Source organism: Hyla sarda, unplaced genomic scaffold (assembly GCF_029499605.1).
Source record: "Hyla sarda isolate aHylSar1 unplaced genomic scaffold, aHylSar1.hap1 scaffold_665, whole genome shotgun sequence".
In the NCBI taxonomy this organism is placed as follows: Eukaryota; Metazoa; Chordata; class Amphibia; order Anura; family Hylidae; genus Hyla; species Hyla sarda.
The window spans coordinates 1-7,771 of NW_026610681.1; the positions used below are offsets into that span (position 1 = coordinate 1).

A 7,771-nucleotide genomic window follows, 5' to 3' on the forward strand; every position below is an offset into this window, starting at 1 on the left:
ACCATATATTAAATGGATTTTTGAGAACGGGGGCCGATTTCGAAGCTTGCTTCCGTCGCCCTATGCATTGACCCGATATGGCAGTATCTTCGGGTACAGTGCACCACCCCCTTACAGGGTTAAAAAGAAAGATTCCTACTTTCATTGCTACCTGCTTGCTGGCTAGCCAGCTAGCCAGCCCTGTGGGCCTTGCTGCTGCTGCAGCCAAAAAACAAAAGGTGGTGCTGCTGCTGCTTCTGCTGCTTCTGCTTCTGCTTGTGTCTGGCCCCTGTTGGAGCGTCCAGGCACAGGACTTCTGCTGCTGCTGACTAAATGGCCTCCTTAATTGGATCATTTGAGTAGCCAGCACACCTGTGCAGGTAGGGCATGACATGATAGGCAGCTGCCTTGATAGCGGGTGGGTGCTGAATGTTCCTAATTGACAAAATAAGATTAATGCTTATGAAGAAATATAAAATCTCATCCCTTCCCCAATATCGCGCCACACCCCTACCCCTTAATTCCCTGGTTGAACGTGATGGACATATGTCTTTTTTCGACCGTACTAACTATGTAACTATGTAACATAACATGGGGGGGGGGGGGGGGGGGTCTCCTGGCTGTTCACACAGGTGTGTCATTGCTGTACATTGACCATGCATTGCTTCTGTGGTATTGCAAAGGCAAAGACAAATGCTTCCAGCCATCCATTGCACTAATGGATTGGTCATCAGCTGGCTGTCTATGTCCCGCATCAATATAGACCAAAGTACAGAGGGTTAGGCTATGCTATTGTGCACCTACCTGATGCATCAGAAGGTGCGAGGCCCTTGCTAAATTCTGTGCACAGACTTTGAGATCTATGCTTTAGACTGTATCTAAACCTGCTCCAACATGGACTGACATTCTGGCCTACTTTCAGCCGATGCGACTTGTCTGTCGCTGAACAGTCGCTTTTTATGTATTCAGCACCTATGTATAATGTTGTAAAAATGCTCTAGAAGCTAAAGTCGCAGAAATGTCACACATATTTGGCCTGCAACTTTCTGTGCGACAAATTCAGACAGGAAAAATCAGTATAAATCCTTAGAAAATTATCCCCCAGTGTCTCCATCTGCTGGCGGTATTGAATAAGCATTGCTGCACTGATGGGGTATGCATTAGACGAAAAAAAAGAAGAAAAAGAAGAATAATACGCCCAGAAAAGAGGCGAAAAGGAGAAAAACGTAAAAAAACGTGAAAAAAAAGTAAGAGGAAGAGAAGGGAAAAAAAGGTGGAAATGGGTTTAAAAGTGATTTCGGCGGAGAATATATATATATATATATATATATATATATATATATATATATATATATATGCGCACACACACACATAGATATAAACGTATTCTCCGTTGAGATATTGCAGCCGCTGCTGTGTCCAGGCCCAGGAGCCTTAGCACTGTGCTGTGATGTCACTCAATACCACTGACATCACTAGGTGTAAACAACATCTCTCCTTTGCTGTGTATGTGACTATGGAGCTGTTTGGTGATGTCGTCTATTACGGCCTTCATAGAAGCAACAGGAGATTGTTGCATCCATCTTGAACCCTCAGAACTACAGTGCTATGATGTCACTCACTTCCACAGGCCTTGCAGAGTGTAAACAACAACAACCCAGCTTTGTTGTGTATGTAACCAAAGGGATTTGTGATGTCACCTAGAACCTTCACAGCAGCGACAGCTTTATGAGGAGCATCAGCACTGCTCTGCCTGAGCAGAACCATCACCGCCATAGGTTGTCAAATAACCCGGATTTAACCCACACAGGTAAGTCCAATGGGGTGCAGGCATGTCCTCTATGCTTACAGCTTCCCGTGGGTGTTGGTTTGATACCGTTTGGGGACAGCCAAGGAGGCATCTGCAGGCAACAAAGGTAGGTGTGTGCTTGTGTGTGTGTTTCCTATGCAGATCCTAAGCCCAGTGTCACATGCAAGTAGGAGGAGTAAGAAGGGTTCCTGGCAAATCCGGGTTATGGATTGCATTTAAAAAGGCCCCGTGGGAGTGCAATGGGCCCCTGTCTTGCTGCTTAGCAATAATGGTATGGGTTTAGGTTCTGCTGTGTGTACTGGTGGTTGACTGCCCCCCAGCCCAGAGTGTGCATGGAAAATTGTCTGGCAGCCTCCCTGACAGCAAGCAGTGATAGTGCCCATGAAGGGGACCTTGTTGGGCCCGCCCCTTTCACGGTTATCGCTTCTCGGCCTTTTGGCTAAGATCAAGTGTAGTATCTGTTCTTATCAGTTTAATATCTGATACGTCCCCTATCTGGGGACCATATATTAAATGGATTTTTGAGAACGGGGGCCGATTTCGAAGCTTGCTTCCGTCGCCCTATGCATTGACCCGATATGGCAGTATCTTCGGGTACAGTGCACCACCCCCTTACAGGGTTAAAAAGAAAGATTCCTACTTTCATTGCTACCTGCTTGCTGGCTAGCCAGCTAGCCAGCCCTGTGGGCCTTGCTGCTGCTGCAGCCAAAAAACAAAAGGTGGTGCTGCTGCTGCTTCTGCTGCTTCTGCTTCTGCTTGTGTCTGGCCCCTGTTGGAGCGTCCAGGCACAGGACTTCTGCTGCTGCTGACTAAATGGCCTCCTTAATTGGATCATTTGAGTAGCCAGCACACCTGTGCAGGTAGGGCATGACATGATAGGCAGCTGCCTTGATAGCGGGTGGGTGCTGAATGTTCCTAATTGACAAAATAAGATTAATGCTTATGAAGAAATATAAAATCTCATCCCTTCCCCAATATCGCGCCACACCCCTACCCCTTAATTCCCTGGTTGAACGTGATGGACATATGTCTTTTTTCGACCGTACTAACTATGTAACTATGTAACATAACATGGGGGGGGGGGGGGTCTCCTGGCTGTTCACACAGGTGTGTCATTGCTGTACATTGACCATGCATTGCTTCTGTGGTATTGCAAAGGCAAAGACAAATGCTTCCAGCCATCCATTGCACTAATGGATTGGTCATCAGCTGGCTGTCTATGTCCCGCATCAATATAGACCAAAGTACAGAGGGTTAGGCTATGCTATTGTGCACCTACCTGATGCATCAGAAGGTGCGAGGCCCTTGCTAAATTCTGTGCACAGACTTTGAGATCTATGCTTTAGACTGTATCTAAACCTGCTCCAACATGGACTGACATTCTGGCCTACTTTCAGCCGATGCGACTTGTCTGTCGCTGAACAGTCGCTTTTTATGTATTCAGCACCTATGTATAATGTTGTAAAAATGCTCTAGAAGCTAAAGTCGCAGAAATGTCACACATATTTGGCCTGCAACTTTCTGTGCGACAAATTCAGACAGGAAAAATCAGTATAAATCCTTAGAAAATTATCCCCCAGTGTCTCCATCTGCTGGCGGTATTGAATAAGCATTGCTGCACTGATGGGGTATGCATTAGACGAAAAAAAAGAAGAAAAAGAAGAATAATACGCCCAGAAAAGAGGCGAAAAGGAGAAAAACGTAAAAAAACGTGAAAAAAAAGTAAGAGGAAGAGAAGGGAAAAAAAGGTGGAAATGGGTTTAAAAGTGATTTCGGCGGAGAAATATATATATATATATATATATATATATATATATATATATATGCGCACACACACACATAGATATAAACGTATTCTCCGTTGAGATATTGCAGCCGCTGCTGTGTCCAGGCCCAGGAGCCTTAGCACTGTGCTGTGATGTCACTCAATACCACTGACATCACTAGGTGTAAACAACATCTCTCCTTTGCTGTGTATGTGACTATGGAGCTGTTTGGTGATGTCGTCTATTACGGCCTTCATAGAAGCAACAGGAGATTGTTGCATCCATCTTGAACCCTCAGAACTACAGTGCTATGATGTCACTCACTTCCACAGGCCTTGCAGAGTGTAAACAACAACAACCCAGCTTTGTTGTGTATGTAACCAAAGGGATTTGTGATGTCACCTAGAACCTTCACAGCAGCGACAGCTTTATGAGGAGCATCAGCACTGCTCTGCCTGAGCAGAACCATCACCGCCATAGGTTGTCAAATAACCCGGATTTAACCCACACAGGTAAGTCCAATGGGGTGCAGGCATGTCCTCTATGCTTACAGCTTCCCGTGGGTGTTGGTTTGATACCGTTTGGGGACAGCCAAGGAGGCATCTGCAGGCAACAAAGGTAGGTGTGTGCTTGTGTGTGTGTTTCCTATGCAGATCCTAAGCCCAGTGTCACATGCAAGTAGGAGGAGTAAGAAGGGTTCCTGGCAAATCCGGGTTATGGATTGCATTTAAAAAGGCCCCGTGGGAGTGCAATGGGCCCCTGTCTTGCTGCTTAGCAATAATGGTATGGGTTTAGGTTCTGCTGTGTGTACTGGTGGTTGACTGCCCCCCAGCCCAGAGTGTGCATGGAAAATTGTCTGGCAGCCTCCCTGACAGCAAGCAGTGATAGTGCCCATGAAGGGGACCTTGTTGGGCCCGCCCCTTTCACGGTTATCGCTTCTCGGCCTTTTGGCTAAGATCAAGTGTAGTATCTGCATTTGGTCTGGTCGGAAGGTGTCTGTGGTACCCCGCTTCTCGGCCTTGGGGGATTGTCTCTCCTTACGGAGGGACTTCACCCCCTTGCTGCTATTGGGGAGCGGGCTTAGTCCACAGACAACGGGTTGCGATCCCCCTGTCTCTGGGACCTTGTGTCTCAGAAGGCATTTTCGGTACGTTGAGCGTTACCTGTAGCTTCGGAAGCACCTAGGGTACCCCCGACCTCTGCCTTGGGTAAGGGTTCCGCTTTTATAGCGGGATTCCGAGCCCCTGCTGCTATTGGGGAAGGGGCTTAGTCCCTGGGTGTGGAAGATGCCGTTCTCCTGGGCTTTCCCCTCTGGGGAAATGTCGATGCGAAATACCATCCGCATAGAGGTGTCGGAGAGCCATCGTCAGTTGAAGAACCTCCGCTTCATTGCGGAGGTGATTCTTCTTGACTACTTCCGCCTCAATAGGGAGGACATCCTGTGTCTAAATGACCAGGAAAGCCGTGGCCTGTATACCGTCACCTTCACGGCCACGGCGTGTTGCGATAACATCTATGCAACCTTGTCTGGTGCGGACCAGAGGGACGATCGACTCGACGGTCTTTCGTTCCAGTTCCTCTATGGTGAGGAACATATACCGTTGGTGGTGGCTATGCACAGCCCTCATGTGACCACGGAGGATATAGCCACTTTTCTTCAGCGATACTGCGAAGAGGTGCGATTCGCAAACAAAATCTTGAACTCCGTGCGGTTCTGGAACGGCAAGAGGAAGTTCTGGGTCAAGCTCCGTAAGGATCCCGGTGGTATTGGGGGTCTTTGCCATCCGCCCCCAAATTTTGCCATCGGGAGAGTTCGGGGCTTCCTGTTCTATCCTCAAATGCCTATGTATTGCCGAAATTGCTTGAGGTTTGGCCACACCCAGGAGACCTGCGGCGCGGAGCGTGTGATTCGCTGCAATAGGTGTGGCCAAGAAGGTCACATAGCCTCAAGATGTAGCCATACGATAAGGTGCAACCTCTGCGGAGAGGAAAATCACGATTTTAATTCCTGTCCCCATAAAGCAAAAACTACGATGGGTGGGTCAAGGCTGGGCCCACCCAAAGAGGGGACAGGACAAAAGACGTCCTTTTTTAAGATGCCCAAACCCCAGATGGCAGGTACTGATGGGTCCAGGCCCAAGACCTCTGGTGCTCCATCGGGGGGCCCACCGGTGGTAGTGCTAGGGGGAGGCCATGGGGATTCCACGAAGCCCGGGCGGGTGATCGAGTTTACTGCCCGGGAAATTGAAAGACGTCGATCGACTTCCTACCTGGCTCAAGAGCCCGCCGAAACTTCTGAAGGGGGCTCACCTGTGGCGGGTGGCAGCCGACGGGCCTCGGTGGGGGCAGAGGTGGACCCAAAATTGCAGCATAAGCCAGGTACTGGCTTGGCCCAGGGTCGCCCTGCTCCGGACGAAGAGGCCCCGGTGAAAGCCCGCCGGAAGGGGAGCCAGGTGGCCAGGTCTGAGCCTGGTCCTGTTACTCCGCCTATACAGGACAGGGCCAAGAAGACAAGTGGCGCCAAACCAGGGTTTGCTGCCCCGCCAGCAGTGGACCCGGTGGGTAAAACTGGCCATCGTCGATCGATGGGGAAGTTGGAGCAACAGTCCTCAGCAACGCTTGCTGGGGAACAAGCGATGAAAACTTCCCAAGGTAGCGGCAAAGGTTCCGGAAAAGAGGCCTCACAGGCCCCTGTGCAGCAGTTCCAGTCGTCAAAAGATGAAAGAAGACGCAGATCCATCAGCCGGGGGCCAGAGATTACATCGAGTGAGAGCAACACAGAGGATATGGATAGCAGTGTGACATTTAAAAGACAAAGAGAAGAAGAAGAGGAAGACATTCAAAGGAAAGCGGCGTGCCGTAGTTCGGACGAGAGCGAGCTCAGGGTCGGGGCATCATCGATCTCAAGCTCCGACCCTCAGAACATCAAGGAGCTGATGACCCCGCAGGCGGGGGATGACGGTACGCAGCTTATTATTGACTTTGATTCTCCAAGCACGGACTCTCCATAAACTATGCCTATCCCTGTAAAAATTGCCTCACTCAATGTGAGGTCCTTAAAGAGCCCTGATCGCAGGGCTGCTTTATTTTCTTATCTAGAGACATGTGACTTTGACCTTTGCCTGCTACAAGAATGTGGAATCCCTAGTAAAATGGACTATAAAGACTTAAAAGAAGACTGGAAGCTGGGCCCATCCATATGGTCCGGTGCAAATGACTGTCGTTCTGTGGGTGTTGGGCTGCTCTGCCGAGGCCAGTCCTTTTCTATTCATACAGTAACTGAGATTGTGCCTGGCAGAGCTCTTTTAATTCATCTATATTTTAATGGACTTTTAATTCGTGTTTTAAATGTGTATGCCCCTCCTGATAAACAGGAGCGGGCAGAACTATTTGAAATTTTACCACTGTTTTGTGTTGGGTCTTCCCCCCTGCTGGTGGGAGGTGATTTTAACTGCATACGTGATGGGGAACACCGGCAGGGTGGGGATATTAATCGTAAAGACCGCACTTCTTACCTGCTTAAAAATGTTATTGATGATTTTAATTTGAAAGATTGCTGGAAGGATCTCTTGCCGGAGGACCCGGGCGCCACATGGTCCAATGGAAGAGTGAGCTCCAGAATCGATTTTATTTTTTCCTCTAGAGCTTTTAAACCCCTGAAATGCACGCTCGAGCAGAATATCTTCTCTGATCATAAGCTCCTCTTGGTGGGCCTGGAGCTAGAGGGGGAGCAAAAAGCAAAAAGGGGCCTCTGGAGATTAAACACCACACTCCTAGAGGACCCTGAGATAAAAGAGGAGTTTGTGCGGACCTACCAATGCTGGCAATCACAAAGAAAACCCCACGAGCCTATGCTGCACTGGTGGGAGGGCACCAAATCTAAAATCAGATTTTTTTTTATCAAAGCAGGTAAGAAGAAGGCAAAAATGGAAAAACAGTGGTTTTATGTTCTTAACATGCGTTTAAATGTACTTTTTAAATTGAAAGAAGCTGGTATGGATGTAGAAAATGATATTTTAAACCTTAAAACTGAAATAAAACATGCCATAGAAAAGAAAGGGAAACAAATCATTTTTAACTCACATGTGCAGCACCTGGAGGAGGGCGAGAAATGTTCCCGTTTCTTTTTTAAAAAAGTGATGAATAGGAGGGATATCATCCAAAACCTTGAGGGTGAATCCACTCCAAAAGGCATGTTAGATGCAGTTTTTAACTT

At 48.2% G+C, this 7,771-nt stretch overlaps 1 non-coding gene and 2 pseudogenes across 1 annotated transcript; all 3 read left to right on the forward strand.

The window, feature by feature from the left end:
- Positions 1–109, forward strand: LOC130342993 (U2 spliceosomal RNA; annotated as a pseudogene; the record flags this gene model as incomplete).
- Positions 110–2,208: 2,099 nt separating this feature from the next.
- Positions 2,209–2,399, forward strand: LOC130343032 (U2 spliceosomal RNA). Its single transcript, XR_008882464.1, has one exon. It is a non-coding gene; the product is annotated as a U2 spliceosomal RNA (small nuclear RNA).
- Positions 2,400–4,486: 2,087 nt separating this feature from the next.
- LOC130342995 (U2 spliceosomal RNA) lies at positions 4,487–4,704 on the forward strand (annotated as a pseudogene).
- Positions 4,705–7,771: the final 3,067 nt, after the last annotated feature.